Consider the following 17,719-nt stretch of genomic DNA (forward strand, 5'->3'; position numbering starts at 1 on the left):
TAATATCTTTCATTTTTGATAAAAGCAAACCATGTTTGGGGTAGCAGATTTTTCTCAGCTAGGACTTTTTCTGTAATCTTTCTCCTTTGCTGTCCATTACAGGTTGACTTTGGCCATCATTAGGAGACACAGCATGTTTTGTTTTGTGGCTCAGTTTTATATAAAATGCAGTTTTATAATAAGAAGGCAAATAAGGGGTTCTCTTATTTTATTTTTTGTGTGTATGCACAGATATGGGATCTGAATTTGGTCAACTGAACAGAGACTGGAAAACCAGAGTTAAAGAGAAAAAAAAATGCTACTTCAGTTTGGGAATGACTCAGGATCCCAAAGTGGTGTTTACTACTTAGGTTCACATAAATGAGCTTTTAGTTTTCTTTCAGAAATGAAGCTTAGCTTCTTTAACAGCAATCAATATTTCCAACCCATACTCTAGCAGTCAAACACAGAACTCAGATTAATACCCAAACTAATAATATTTAAACAGGAAATGTGAATTTGAGCTGTGGATTATAATCTTTCCCCTTCAAACAAATCAAAGTTTACATAATCGCCTTCACAATGTTTTTTGCCAATGTCTGACATTTTCTCCTGGTTTTGTCCTTTCCACAGTAAATGTGACATTCTTAACAGATAGTATTATCATGTAAACAATGCCCCACCACTAACCATTTCTTCATTTCTAAATTCTACATAACATGATTTGCTTCTCAGTTTTCTAACCAGAAGTTCAATGGCTCCATCTGTTTAGATAGTGGTTTCTCCCTGCCTCTCTGTGACCACTGATTATTCCTAACTACTAAAGTTTCTTTGTAGGGGGCTTCAAAATCTTTGAGTTCTCTGTTTTCCTTAAAAGCAAACTTCAGTGAACCAGGTGAACCAGATGAAGGGTTTAGCATAGTTGCCTAGTGTAGATGTTCATTCATTCACTTATTCATTCTGGCATTCATACATTCCACAATACATCCATTCATCTATTCAACAAATGTTCTATAATCAGACTTTCTTTTGGACCCCCACCTCACAAATAATGATAAGAGACTTATTATTAATTATGAAAGCCTGGCCTTAGCTTAGGATTGTCCCACTAGCTCTTGTAACTTAGATTAATCTAGTTTTTATTAATCTACATTTTACCACGTGGCTTTTCTGTCTCTTCCATTTTGTGTGTCTAACTCATTCCGTGTCTCAGTGGTGTCTCCTGCACATCTCAGTTATCCTCTTCCTCTCTCTGCCTGGAAGTCCTTCCTATATCTCCTGCCTAGCTATTGGCCATTCAGCTTTTTATTACACCAATCACAACAATACCTCTTCACAGTGTACAAATACCCCACAACAATCTTCATTATGTATTCAACGGAAATTGAATGACACTTTACCACTCTTGGTGTATACACAGTAAAGTGGAAGAATCAGAGATAAAAAGGACCATATCTCCAACATGAAGGAACATATAGTTCAATCAGAGAAAAGGCACAAATCCAACGCTTGGGCAATGTATAATGTTCTCTATCAGAGGTGGCAATGAACAATTATAAATCTGAAATAGAAGTGATTTGTTTGGACATTAATAGTCGTGAAGGGGGCTGGAAAAACATTTATGGAGGAAATTGATCTATGATGTGAACTTAATGTTTAGTTTTATTTAGCAAGCCAATGAATAGTGTGATTTGCAGCAGGGGCAATTGGGCACAGAGCATCACTTCTGATAATGAACATACTGGGTTTGGAATATGTTAAGATAAAAAGAAGTTATGCTCTTTGCTTTAGTTTTCTAATTTGAACTTTACATTTTCTACTTTTCTTTTACTGAAAATAGATTTTTATACAATATATTTTGATTATGTTTTTCTCTCCCTCAACTCCTCCAAGATCTTCCCCATCTTACCTCCTATCAGAATCCACACTCTTTCTGTCTCTCACTAGAAAACAGGCATCGGAATAATAATAATATAATAAAATAAGGTATAACAAAATCAAACAAATCAGAGTAGTATAAAACAAATAGAAGAAAAAGAGCCAAAGGAAAAGCATGAGAAACACATATAGATGCAGAGACACACAAGTTCCCACACACAGAAATCCCATAAAAACACAAAACCAGAAGCCATAATTTATATACAAAGGACCTGTAAGATTAAAAAAAAAAAGAAAAAAAAACCCCGACAAAACACTGTAAGACAAAGAACCTTCAAAGATGCCATTGAATTCATTTTCTGTTGGCCTTTATGAGTGGTTTGCTTCACCAAAGAGACTCCATTGGAGAAAACTAGTTTTTCACTTTCCAGTGGTTATGAATTGACGATAGCTTTTTCGGTTATGCATGGAGGCTTGTGTCCACTTCCCCTCTCAGTGCTGGGACCCCCTCTGGCAGACCCATACAGGACCTGTGCATGCTACCACTATCTCTGTGAATTCCTGTATGTATCTGTCCTAATGTGTTTAGAAGGTCTAATTTCCTTGGTGTTCTCCATCCCCTCTGGTTCTTACAATCTTTTAGCTTCCTCTTATGCAGGCTTCCCTGGGCCCCAAGGGGAGAGATTTAATGAAAATACCCCATTTAGGACTGAGTGTTTCAAAGTCTCTTACTTTCTGAACATTGTTTGACTGTGAGTCTCTGTCTTTGTTTCCATCTATTGCAGGAGGAATTTTCTCCAATGATGGCTGAGCAAGGCACTGATTTATGAGTATAGAGAATATTGTTAGTGGTCATCTTATTGCTACATTCCTTTAGTAGAACTGTAGCTTTTGATTTTCTCCTAGGTTCCTGACCTATCTAGTCATTGAAATATTTACAAGTTAAGATACATTTATTTCCCTTCAGGTTTTATTTAAATGAGGCCTAGCTCCTAGACTATTTTAGTGATCTGCTGTTTTTCTGGCCATGATGTTGAAAAAAATGCACAAGAGTATTAAGTGGTGCACTTACAGCTACTTTTGAAACTTTGGATTCCCAGTAGAATAAAAAACAGCTTAGGATTTCTGGCAAGATTTCTGGCTTCAAGCACTTCTCATTCTTTGACAAGGTGATAGATTCTGAAAACTTGCAGTAGACCAATGTGCACATGCTGCATTTCAAACTTAACATTGGCATTGACTCATGAGTCAATGAAATATTGACATCTTTCAACACCATGATTCAGGTGTTCTTTTGAATCCTTTCTGCACACTCAAAGTGATTTCCGCAGTATCTCTGAGGAACTATGCCACAGAAACCACAGACTTCCAAAGCTAAACAATGAGTCTCTTCTTCAACCTGTTCCTGGTTCTTTTTTCTCGTCTTAAAGTCACCAAAAAATAATCCTTCACAGAAACAGAGAGTTCCTATTGTTTTATTCTTTTCTTTTTGACCATCTTATATCATCCAGTGTATGGTGTACCAATTCTAGTCACACATACTTCTGTCATTTCTGATTTAGTATTTCTGCCTCTAGTTTCAAATAGCTATATCAATACATGTTTGACCATTGAACTATCTGTGGAAATTTCTGCTTAGTAAATACATGCAATAACTCACAATTGGGAATAGTAATGAAGAAGAAGGAAGAAGAAGAGGAGAAAGAGGAGGAGGAGGAGGAGGAGGAGGAGGAGGAGGAGGGTATGTGTGCACACGCGTGCGTGCGTGCGTGTGTGTGTGTGTGTGTGTGTGTGTGTGTGTGTGTCTGTGTGTGTGTGTAGAAAAGATGCATTTATTTTTGTAAAAAGTGTTTTATTAATTTCTTGATAATTTCCTGCATTTTACTTTGATCATATTCATCCCCACCCTTCATCTCTTTGATCCACCAGCCATTCCTTACTAACTTACCTTTGTGCCTTCCTTTGTATTTTTAACCCATAGAGTCCCATTAGTGCTGCCAATATATTGTTAAGCGTGCAACTACCTTTGAAATATGTTGGATCTAACTCTCCCTCACCCATCAATTATCAATCACCAATAGTAATTCAGCTAGGAGTGGGACTTCATGCTCCACAGTGGGATTTTTCTCTGGCGTAGGCTTGCATAGGTTATGCATGCTTTCCTAACTTCTACAAGTTCACATGTGCCCTATTGGGTCTGGAAAACACGGCTTGAAGCCATCCACTATTTTGGCTCTTAGAATCTTTCCACTGCCTCTTCTGTGATGATTCCAGAACCATATGAGAAGAGAATTATTATATAAATGTCCCATTTACGGTTGAGCACTCCACAGTCACTCATTCTCTGCACCTTGAGCAGTTGTTGGTCTTTGCTAATTGCTGTAGACTATAAAAAGAAGCTTCTCTGATGATGTCTGAGATGTACTAGTCTACAGGCATACCAATAATCAGCAGCGGCTGTTTTAATACTGTATCCCAATAGCAGTGTGACAGAAGTAAGTTTTCCCTTCAGGCTATGACTTCTCTAGCCACAGGTTCTTGGTCCCCATAATGGTGCTAGGTGTGGGTTTCATGTTGTGGAGCAGCTGGCTTATAAAATGTTCTGTTGAACCATAATATATTGATTTCTTCCCTCCAAAATTTGTAAATTTGGTCAGTAGAAAATATTTTCAATCTCTAGAATGGTGGATTGATTCAGCTCACCATTTTGAAACTGACTTGACCACAAAAATAAATGTTTCTAAAACCCTCCTTTAGTATTTTGTGCTTCAGGAAAGCTGGCACACTGAATTTATTCATTATGAAGCACCAAAAGCCTGTGTCATTTTAGCAAAGTCTGAGACATTCTGAATTTGTTTATTGCCATATATACCATTCTTTGCTTTCTGGTCTCTCTAATTATCTTCTCTTTATCCCAAGAAGGGATCTCAATGAATTCTTCAATGACATTCTGAAAAACATTTTTCCTCAATAATTTGTCTCACACATTTTCTCCATTTACTGTGAAACAACATGGGGTGTGGTGTGAGACTTCCTGGGGAGGCATGAGCAAACATCAGCTTACCCAAATAGATGGCTGACGACAGAGCAAAATAAGGATACCACCCAAGTAGAATGTTTATTGTTATTACTTACAGGAGCAGAAATGACTCAGTCAGCTGCATCACCAAATCCTCCCCAGCTTGAGTGACAGCTCACCAAAGCTGAAGCACACTGCACAACCTGCAGGCAGTTCAGCAATGTCCTTTTCAAATAATAGAGTTGGTCTCAACCTCTTCCAGTCAGCTCAGCTTGTCTGGGACTGTCTCTGCAATCCTTAGAGTTGGAGAGTGAGGAGCTAGTGTTTCTGATCAGTTTTAGGGACTCACTGAACCCTTTGAGTTGTTTGTATCCTGACTTAAAGGAGCTGCAGGATAATGGAGTGTTTCATCTCCCCTTAGGACATCCTACTTCACCTCCTTTTTATATCCTGTGTTTTAATGAGATCTCCTTCAAGACAAAAGGTTTTAACCTCATTAGAAGCTGCTGCACCATGAATAACAAACAATCTTTTCTTTGTGAGTAATTACTTATTGTTTATCATGTGCTTCCTCAAATAATATAATAGCTGGAATATTTTAGTGAGATCAATCGTAACATCTGTTATTCTTTTCAAATTACTCATTATCTTCAGAACAAGAAAAGACCATTAAATTCCTCAGTACAAGAAACCTTTATTTAAAATAATTCTTAAATCACACATTTCCTACATTAGCTCTTACTCCTCCCTATAGTGTTGGAGGAAAGAGAAACTTGAGTTAACATCTGTCAAGGCCAGTGCCAACAAAGACAATCTGCTGCATGTTTTGATGTCTCAACTCTCACTTTTCTTTACGTTCTCCAGAAATAAGAGCCAAGTGAACTTTAATTTCTGCCATAGAGGTGTCCTACAGTTGATTGATTTTGAGGATGGTTTATCAAAATAAAATCTAGAAGTATCAAATACATTTTTTTCTTATTAACTCTGGAAGTTAGCTATTTCAAATCCCCTTTTTCAAAATTTAAAACAAATTGCATGTCTCAGTCATTAAAGCTTAAAAACAGAACAAGAGCAAAACCAAAGGCTCCTGACAGGTGGGGAGATGGCTCAGTGGGTAATCCAAGGTCAAATTCCTTGATTTGAACACATATGGAGCCTGGGCCCATGAGTCGGTGTGTCTGTAACTGCAGTGCTCCTAAGGTGAGACAACAGGCAGAGATAGGAGATTCCCTGCAAGCTGACAGGCAGCTGGACAGGCCTACCTAGTGGCAAACAGCAAAGAGACCCTGCCTTAAGGAAGAAGGCAAGAATGGACATCAAAAATTATCTGACCCCCACATAAGCACATGAACACACACACACACACACACACACACACACACACACACACACACACAAATAAATCAGCATCAATTTGTAACTTAATTACTTAACTCTGACCTTTCACTGGCCCTCAATACGGACTCTTTCCAACTTTAGTGAGTTCCAATTGCAAACATCATCTCAACAGGAATCAAGGAGAATTCCTTCTCCGATCTGATTTGGCAAAGCTTCACTACTAACATTTTCTGTTTTCAAATGGGCATTATCAATAAGCTCTAAAAGAATTCCTAGAAAGTATTATTAATTTAATGTAGACTTATTAGTCATTTAGATAATGGGAAAGTTTGGATACAGATTCAATTATCAAGTCCCCTCATATTTTCAGCAGTATCTGAATCCATAAGAATGGTCCATTAATTACCTGTATTGTCAAGCAGAGTCACTTGGGGAGACTTTGGAACAAAAGAAGTATTCATTAGTGGAAAAGAAAATGCATGGAGCTTGAGTTCATCATTTCTCTGTTTCATGCCAACTTTGAAAATGGCCTCAGTGCAACTCCTAACAGCAGATTCCAGTAATTGCTGAGGATTCAATAATGTGTTTAGAACACAGGATATGGCTTGTATTACCATGCACAAATGTGGTGGCTCCTGAGGGTATGCTTCCTTGGGTAAGGAAACTTTTCTGTATTGAAAATTTGCATACTTTCTGACTTAATTTCTTCAAACTGGGTGCAAACCAAGGTTGATTGAGAAACAGAAAAATTTGTTTCCTTTGGCTATAATACTCAACCATCTCCCTTGGATACACAGGTCTTTCCATGCAGCCACAAGTGCTTGCTTTGGCTTTTGGTCTTTTTTTTTTTTTAATATATTGGTTAAGAGCAACTCTTTCAAATTGTGGTAGACACTAAAATGCTGTGAAATTCTTGAAGTCATGAAGCATACACCATTTGCTTTGATCACAAGATCAAGGCCTCTGATTCTATAAATCTTGCATTTACTAATGAGATACCAATGTGCCAGATACTAGGAAACAACTAGTACTCAAAGATGCCCTTAGTCCTAAAACACCTTAAGAAATCAGAGGTATGCAAAAACACTCACACTCTTTGGTTGTCTTTGGTACTGGCTGGTTGTATTACTATGTTAATTACTTTTCTCATTGCTGTGACCAAATACCTGACAAAAAGCAATTCAAGAAAGGATGGTTCTATTTTGGCTCATGATTTGAAGGTACAGTTTGTCATGGCATAGAGGGCATGTTGGCAGGAACAGATCACCACTATGTTGGTAGGAATTTCCTCACATCTGAGTAGATGAGGAGCCAGAGAAAGGAGAATGCCATGGTAGGTGTTCAACTTGTTCTTCCTGTTTCTCTTTTCATTCTGTGGTGAATCTCAGCCCATGGGATACTGTCACCTACATTCAGAGTATGTATTAACCCTTAATTAATCCAGCCTAGAATGCCCTCACAAAGGCACTAGAAGGTTTGCTTCAGAAATGCCCTAGGCATTTCTTTATACAAACAAGTGGGCAATCAAAATTAAGACCTATATATATTGTATACAAAACAATATATACAAATATATATTATATGTAACCATATATATATACACACATAACTATATCTATATCTCTAACTTTCATCTATTTATCTATCTATTTCTATATAAACTGGTGAGAAGATTGATAAAGGAACAGCATAGCTAGTCAAATACTTGGAAAAGCAAAGGTTTATGACATGGTGGCTTATTTAATGTGTTCATGTTATAAACCTATTTTAGCTGTTGTACTCACAAGAGTCTGAGGAATGATTGAATAGCCCACGCAATGTCACATAGCCTCTACCATTGCATCACGAAATATCACCTGCCATTGCTCTTGTTTTATTAACACTGTCACTTCATGTTAGAGCAGTGTAGTGGTTAGCATACTCTTGTGTTTTACTGACTCATCAACACTTCTGACTGAATACTAAAAATTATGTGACTTTTGACAGTATACTTCAGTTCTTCATACCTCAATTTCACAGAAAGTAGAAATCACATCTTCAGTAGGAACTAACCTTCAGCGAAATGATGGAATTTTTCATTGGCTTTCTGCTGTGAGCTCAGCTTATAGACCTTGGCCTGCCACACAGTGGGAATTTAATAAATACGTGGTGAGGGTTGAATAAATATCCCCTATTAAACTAACTGAAAAACACATATAGATTGCTTAAGAAACTTCACGGTATAATTAAACTTTCATTTAATGAATGTGCTAACTTGTTTATATTTTCATTTTTGTAATTATTGTTATTTTTCTAATCAAATTAAGTCCTTGCTGTATGAAGCCCCACTTTCAACAGAACATGATCTTTCAATTTGGGGCATACAAATATTTACGCTTGTCTGGAACTCTCTTATTACACAGCTTCTTTCTTGACTTTTCAATGGTTCACATCACTTATCTCTTTTAGGAGACTGAGGTTTAATTTGATAAATATTGCTTATATACATTTTTGTGGCTTGCAAAGCAAGTAAGCAAGCTGGCACTCTGACATCTCAGCTTTTAGTCATTGCTTAATACTACTCCTGTATTTGTAGTAATGTGTTTTTGGGTTTTAAATTTAAACATGATAAGTTCAGGACACACACACACACACACACACACACACACACACACACACACACATACACACACACACAGCCAAACAGGCAGTCAGAGAGACCAGATCTGGGGGAATTGTGGGTGTTTAGAGAGACAGGGAAGGCATAGACACTTGCATGAGCCATATTTCTTCTCAGATTGTACTCCGTTACCCCAGAACCACTTAGAGACATATGGTGGAGAAATATGGAAAGAACAGGAAACACAGCAAGATAACTTACGTTGACTATGAAAACACTAGATGGACAAAGGCAAAGACTGATTAAAGGGTAGATGGAAAAATGGCTCTCATTCAACAGCTCCTTGTGAATAAAGTTTTAGTGTTAAACTCAGGATTTTCAGAAGGTCTCGGGGTGGGAAGGATACAAAACAACATAAGGGGCAAAGTCTGAATGAAACTTACTCAGATTTCAGAGAGAATTTGTTTCTTTAAGATTGGATTGAGGCAAAACATTACAAATGATGTTTTTAAATGCATGCCATTTTAAAGTGAATGCTTTAACAATTCCCTAAGGAATGATTCCACTAGGTATAAGTTGTCATGATAGATAATAAAGCAACTCATGGTTTGCAGCTAGACTTACTTTGTGTCTAATCCAACCCCTGCTGTGTCCCCTTGGAAAACTTTGCTACATTTTCTGAAACCCAGCAGAAGCACTTGTAGAGGAGGAATGTGGATATGGTGTTGAATACTATGTGAGGGTTCATCCTGTTCTCTAGGTACACAGGAAACCACACTTTCAGCATCTTTAGAGTTTGGTTAGTGTCTGTAAATAATTATGGACACTGGGCTATGGGCAGAGGAAGTTACTTCCCATTAAAGGCAATGAAGAGTCATGACTATTCTTTAGTCACTATTCCCTGTGAGTAGTCTAAAGTAGAGCCGAATATTAAAGCACCAGGTACAGCTTGTGGGACAGCTGCATCACAGGATACTTGATTAGTTTACCTTATTTTCTTACTCGCTCTTCTTAAAGAACATAGACCAACTAAGTAGCATAGTTGATGGTACTTGGTAGGTGCTAAGAATAGCTTTTCTTTAGGGATTTTGGGTGTAGAGAGTGATAATAACGAGGTGGTTTGGAGTAAGGAAATGTAATACTGAATTCCATTTGAATCTCTGCAGACATCTTTCAAATAATCCACAACTAAAAAGTAAACCCATATCTGACACAATTGGTTTTATTCAGTTTCATGACTACTGCTATCTGCCTGAAAGTACTCAGTATGAAAATAGTCTCAATCAAAGTTGCTGTATAGTTTAGGGCTGAGGCCTCAGGAGCCCACTTTAGCATGTCTACTGTTCTCACCCTTGTTCAACTCATGTGTAGTGCAGTGATGACACAGTCCCTGGCTGACAATGACCTTCAGCCTTTGGAGAGACTGTAAGTTGAATGACTCATTTAATCCATCCATGAATTTCTGAAATGCAGAATCTACATGATATGTGCTTTAAATTGATAGATTTTTGAAGTAATATGTTTTGGAGCAATGGACAAGAAATCTGCATTGTTAAATGCCTTTGACTCATCTTCAACCTACTCTTTGCTACTCACAATGTTTTTTAGGTTACATGTTCTCTCCTACAGCACAGTACAGGGTGCTCTGAACAGAAATGGGTGTCACCTATGTACTTTTACATATGAAGACAGAACATTTTTAGAGAACTATGAGGATAAGATGGAACTGTAGAAGAGTACTTTCCATATTAAGAAAGTACAGGCATATTGAAAGCAGCAGATGGCCAGTACAGAAGGCAATGTAGCCATGCAAAACTCTTAGGGTTTCATATAAGAATTGTCACAGTTGGTCTACATAGCTCTTACTAAGTCCAACCATACAAATCACTCAACCTTAGACTCACTCTGATTCTAAGCATCAATTTATATATTTTCCTGTCAAGGGTGTGATAATTTATATGCCTTTCTGTTCAAAGCAAGCAACTGATAATATAGGACCTATCATTAATCTGATGTAAATTCTAAGTTTAGCTAAGAATTATGAATCTTCTTCAGGAAATCTAATGGGTCTGCATATGTCCTGATGATTAAATGTCTTAAATATTTGCTTAAATGGAGGCAGTATTGATAAGAACTTTCCTTGAGAATTAGTGCTAAGGAGCCTAATCAGTTCTTTTCTTTATAGTTTTTTATTTAAAAAAAAAGTCTTTCTTTCCTTTTACACAACAACCTGGCCTTAATCAGTTTTTAACAAAATCCATCAGCATCATTGTTGGGTAGTGAGAACCTGAGCTCCACATACTGACTGATGCATGACAACAATCTCTGTGTTCCAAGTCTTCATCCCCACACTAACAGTTACCAAGTGTGGACCACACACATGGAGACATGATTCAAGTCTGTAAAAACACTGAATTAAACAGAACTGACCATCTAATTGATTAAAAATGTACCACACGATGAGTGGAGACCACAGGATTCAGGTCAGAAGCCCTGACTTTATGACCATCGAGTAATTAAATGGTTGTGGGGAGTAGTGCAATGTTATGTGGTTAGACTCAGTAATATAATACTTGTTGTATTTGAAATAAGAATCATCCCTGAGAGAAAACATGATTGTATGTGCCGAAATGAAGAAAATATTTATGAGTTCTGGAAGGGATTTATAGGACAGAAAAGATACTTATATATCCATAGTGTGTGAGTGTGTGTGTGTGTGTGTGTGTGTGTGTGTGTGTGTGTGTGTGATATAATGCCATGTGTTGAAGTATTAGGAACAAACTTAAATCTAATGTGATACTATCTCTTATTAATTATATGCTTGGGAAAGTTGGTGTACCTGAGTTTCCCAATCTCTCATCTAGACATATCACCACTAAGACTACTTAACCCATGATTCTACTATGGATTATAACAACACTGAAAACATTAGATGAAGAAATATATTAGTCTAATGATTTTCACATGATTGTCTTCTGGAGATAGTTATCAGGGTATAAGGGCAGCCTTACCACTTCTAAATGTTCTGTAGTGAATCAGTCTTGACATGATGTGAAATCCCCCAATGCCTCAGTTTATTGTCTATGAAATGGAGTGATAATAATTGTACTTATGAAGTAATGAGGTGGTGAGACTGATATATGTTTCAGAAAGTAATAATTGAGTTTCTGTTACAATCCACTCACCTTTATGGGTGCCATCAGCAAAGCAAAATAAAGAATTTCTATTTTGGTGCTCTCCTTCTGGTAGAGTAATAGAGGTAGCAAGGGGGAAAAAGGTACTATCTTCAAGTTTCAGGAGAGAGGAAGGCTTGTGACAGAGCAGTGGGTGGGGTAGGGTATGCACTGCTTCCTTTTCCCACTGTTGTGACCAAATACCTGACCAGAAACAACTTGAGGGGAGAAGGATTTATTGTGCCTTACAGTTTGAGATAATACAGTTCATTATGGCAGGGTAACAGGAGTGTGAGATGACAGGTCACATTATATCCCACAGTTAGGAAGCTCAGGAATAACAGGAACTTGTGTAGGCTATCAAATCTCAAAGGTCACTCCCAATGGTATGCTTCTTCCGGGAAGGATCCATCTCCTAAAGGGACCACAGCCTTCTAAGAGAGCACCACTATCTGAGACCAAGTATTCAAACACATGATCCTATGGAGGGCATTTCACATTTCAAAACACAATGGACAATTTAGAGTGAGTGTCATTAATATGAAGATACATGAACAAAGACTTGAAAGACGTGAGCAGGTTATCCATCAAGATATCTAGCTTGCAGCTTCCTTAGCAAAAGACCTAACATAACAAAGCCCTCACTTGGAGAATGTCTGCCATATCTGAGGGACAGAAATAATTCTGTATGACTAGAGCAGAGTAGAGATTGGGAGGATAAGTAGGAGACAACATGAAAATGGTTATAAAGGTTTTGATTTTGCAACTTTGGGGCAACTATTAGGAATCTTGGTTCCCATGCTGAGTTAAGTAGACTATGCTGTGGATTTTAATCAGAGGAATGATAGGGTTAAGAAAATAATTTTTTGTTATTGTAGAGCATACAGAGACAAGTGTAGAAGGGATATTTTGTAATAAACCTATGCTACTGCAAGTTACAGTTATCATGTTCTCTACCAGCTGACTCATCATGTGTCTGAAGTTGGGCAATACACTGTGAGCACAAAGTATACTCTGTGTACTATACTTCTGTGTAGTAGTACTCTGTTGTTGGGCCAGCCAACCTAGAAATAATGACACTCAGACTTATTATTAATTATGGAAGATCAGCCTATAGTTTAAGCTTGTTCCTAACTAGCTCTTATAACTTAAATTATCCCATTTCTATTAATCTACATTTTTACCATGTGGCTTTTTACCTTTCTTTCATTCTGTATGTCTGACTCTCTCCATGTTTTGTTGGTATCTCCTCCATGTGTTGATTATCTCCTCCTACTTCCTCTCTCTGTCTGGAAGTCCAGCCTATACCTCCTGCCTAACTATTGGCTGTTCAGCTCTTTATTAAGCCATTCACAACAATATATCTTCACACATTGTACAAATATTCCACAACACTTCCAGTGTCATCTCTAAGGTCCAAGGAACTGAGGAGCCAGTAGATGAACCAGGCCTCGGATCATTGATAGGTCTTGGAAGACTATCCAGAGAACCCCAGGCCAGGGATATATGCTTTGGCTTTTGTATGATATAAATATAAACTTTTAGTGTATTAAGCCACTCATATTTGGCAATTCTTAAAATGTTACCTCATTTAAGCAATACAGCCTGATAGAGGCCTTGCCGCTTCTCAGAAAGGAATGATAGTCTCTCAACAACATCTGAGCTAACATTATAGATGGTGAGATGATCATTGGGGTTGGATTATAAAAGAAAGTAAATACAAAGGACAACTTTATGTGTTTTTATTTGAATAGTTGTTGGAGTGAAGTCGCCAACTGAAATTGAGAAGTGCCTGTGTAGCATTGTGGAAGAAATTTATTAGTATTTCTTATTCATTTATGTATTAACTAATTGATTCAGTCTGTTGCATTTGAGAAACATGTTTCACATATGAATGAATGTTTTGAAGAAGGAAGTGACTGTGTGTGTCACGTTTAAAGTAAACATCTGAGCTAGAAAGTTACACTTGAGAGTTGTGGTAGCTTGAATGAGAATGGCCCCCATAGGCTCATTTATGTGAATACTCAGTACCCAGTTGGTGTAACTGTTGGGGAAGAATTAGGAGGCATAGCCTTGTTGGGGTAGGTGTGTCACTAGATGTGGGCTTTGAGGTTTTAAAAGTCCATGCCCTCCTGCTTAGGTCTTTTTCTGTTTTATGGTTGTTGTCTCAACATGTCAACTCTCAGCTACTGCTCTAGGACTATGCAGGCCTGCCTGCTGCCATGTTCCCTGCCACAATGGTTATGGACTTGCCCTCTGAAACTGTAGGCCCTCATTATGCATTTTCTTCTTCTATAGGTTGCCTTGGTGATGATATTTTATCATGGCAATAGAAAAATAACTAAGACAAAAGTCAGGAACACATATGTGATTTTTAAATCTGTAGGATTAGATTTTATCTCTCAAAGTATATATGTAAACAGATAATTAAAATAAGAATTGTGCGTTAGGTGACTTACATATTAATAAATCAAGAAGACTGAGACATTTAAGGAAGGACAACAAGAAGAAATGACCCATGAGGATGGGTGCCAAAGGTCACGTGCTGGCTTGGAAATTTCAGAAGGCTTACAAAGAAAGATGAAAAAAAATCAATATATGAGGAAGAGAGAAAGAAGATGAGGGGAAGAGAAAGAAAACTTTTCACTGAAATGATTGAGTTGCAGGTACTGTCAACTCTCAGAGTGACAGATAATTGAGTTGTTTCCAGGTTTTGTCTATCGTGAGCAATTCTTGTAAGAGATTGTTTAATTTTCTTTGTGGATATGTTTCTTTTCTTCTCAGGTGAAATATCCGAGGAGTTCCTAATTTATAAGGTTGGATAGGAATGGGGTTCCTAATTCAGATATAAAATCCTTATGAGAATTTGCCAGGCAGTTCTCTGAAGCGAAGGAAAAATTTTATATTCCCACAACCTTATAGTTTCTTCCTTCACAACATTTGTTAATAATTAAAATTTACTTATCAAACCTCTTGTTTTCAATCATAAAAATTGATAAAAATATAAAGATTTTTTTATATCCCAAATTTGATTTTTTGTCTTAATGTACTGATTTAAGATCTTAGAACGCTAGCTAATAAAAGCAGTATAAATATGATATTTCTGTAGTTAAGAGGAAACATTTCAAAGTTGAGAACAATTCCTTTTATCTTCATTTTCCTAAGAGTTCTTGTCATTAAAAATTATTGGAGTTTAGTAAAGGTATGTTTTGCATATCCTGTACCTAATGCATTTTCTTTCTTAATGTGATGATTTAAACTACACATTTTCCTCAGGTTAAAACATCTTTGAAATCCCTTTATGAATGATTTTTCATTTAATTGTTTGATTCTTCTTCCTCACACTTCTTTTCAGGGTTTGCATCTATATTCATGACTAAATTGGCCTATAATTTCCCATTCTTCTCTGGTTCAGCTGTCATGGTTATAATAACCTTCTAATATGCTTTGAGGGAATTTATCTCCTTCATTCTTCTTTTTTTTCAATTTCCCTAGGATGTTTTATGTATTCTAAAGCTTAGCTAATTCCTCAATTGTTGAAAGTACTAATTTTTAAAACAGCCCCCTCCCCCATTGTGTGTCTGCATGTGCTTAAGTATATTTGAATTTTAACCATGGCTTTGATTCATGCAAAGGTAGTATGGTGTGTGCACACCAGAGTGTGCATATGGACATGTGTGGGAGTGTGCATGTGCACCTATGTCTGCATGCATGTGGAGGCAGAGGTCAACTTGGGGTGTTCTTCCCTGATATTCTCCTCTTTGCCTTTTGAGACAAGGTCTTTCACTGTGTTGGAGTTTGGTAAGCTGCCTAGGCCAGCTGGCTTGCAATTCCTTTGGAATCCCCATTTCCACCTTTCTAGTGTGAGTGCTCCATGTGTGTGACACTGCATTCAGCTTTTATTTTTTAATGTGAAATTCTTGGGATTGAAGCCTAGGCCTTGGGCTTGAGAGGAAAGCACCTTACAAACTGAGCTATGCCTCTGCCCCCTGAAGATGCAATTTTATATTCAGTTTTGAACACAGCTTTAAACAAAAATCTTTTAAGTGTTTGTCCTTTTCATTGACATGAGTATATCCATGCATGGTTTGACTGATACTTAATCGTAGTTTTGTGTAGTTATTCCATCTTTTCTTTTCATTTCTCTTTTAATTTTGATATTCTTCCTGCTTGGTATTTGTGTTACTCAAATATGAAGATATTTTTTTCTTTTTAAAAATTCCTTTATAAACCTGCCAATAATTTTTTGGTTGGGGTAATGCTGCATGGAATAGCAAGTAAGCCTGCCTTCGTGTTTCTGCCTTGAGTTTCTGTCTTGACTTCCCTCAATACATACTGTGATCTGGAGTTGTAAGCCAAATAGATTCTTCCATCCAAAGTTGCTTTGCATCAGGGTGTTTTATCAGAACAACAGAACTCAAAATGGAACAGCACCCTATTGACTGCTCCTAGCATCAGTCCCTCTAAGTTTATGTTGCCTGTCATCTGAAAGAATTCACAATTCACAGGCAATTCTACAAGATTTCTCCAAAGAAGGGGAATCAATCTAGGGGCCAAAGAGGGTAATTAAAAGTGAAGCCATAAGAAAGAGCAAAGGTGTTTGCTGCCTCAAAAGTGGATTGACACAGTGATGGCCATGAGCAAATGGATCTAAGTGGGTGAATACTAGAAAGGGAAAATCTGCTAGAAAAATAGTTTTCCTGTTTGGAGGTAGCAAAGATGCTCTCCATCTTCAGTTTTAGGACAACAGTTGGATCTCTTTTCACATGAGGACACTAGTGGTCGTGTTACATATTTATCAGTTCATCCACAAGAGACACGGGCTTTTGGTAATGTGAAGGAAGCCTGGGCTGCTCACAGAGGACACAAAGCCTGTGTTCCTTTAAACTCTTTGTATGTTTTCCTGGTATATTTAGACTCTCATATAATCAAGCCAAATGCTCCTTCCTCACCCACACCGGGAGAAGTGCTCCCATCTAAGCAGTGACAGATAATATTAAGTGTAACATGTTCGGTAAGGGTTGCCATGGTAAGAGTTGTCTTTTCCCTGCCCCCCATCTTTCCATAAATAACAAAGTGGAAGATTGCAGAAAGCATGTGTAAAGAAATGTCTGGGCTAGAGTAATTACTCAGTGTTTTGCCATGCAGAAGAGTCATCGAGTTTTAATATATTTGGTGTTAAAAGGTCTCTATTTCTTTTTCTGTCTCTGTGTCTCCTCTCCTTTCTCTCTCTCTCTCTCTCTCTCTCTCTCTCTCTCTCTCTCTCTCTCTCTCTCTCTCTCTCTCTTACTCTCTCTCTCAACTGTACCTAAACACACACACACACACACACACACACACACACAGATAGATAGACAGACACACACAGACACACAAACACAGCCTGTTTTTAACATTATACAATTATACAGTTCCAGACACTAACAGATGTAGTTGACTTAATGAAGAGGCAATGTGGGGTATGTGTTTGGGATTGTACATGTGTATGGGGGTGTGTGTGGTGAGTGTGTGTGAGCCTGTGTTCACACACACTTGAAATTCATCTGCAGCTCGATCTTGCTTGTAAATGCCGACTCTTTCTTAATTACTCAAGACCTAGCTGTCATCTGATCTTTCTATCAGGATTTCAAACATAGCTTTCTATTTCCTGCCCAGGAAGGAAACACCAAGAACACTCCTACACTTAATGAAAACTTCTAATGTGTTTTCTTGAAAGTCTTCATCAGTTTTCTC

The sequence above is a fragment of the Peromyscus eremicus genome, chromosome 10 (assembly GCF_949786415.1).
Source record: "Peromyscus eremicus chromosome 10, PerEre_H2_v1, whole genome shotgun sequence".
NCBI lineage: Eukaryota > Metazoa > Chordata > Mammalia > Rodentia > Cricetidae > Peromyscus > Peromyscus eremicus.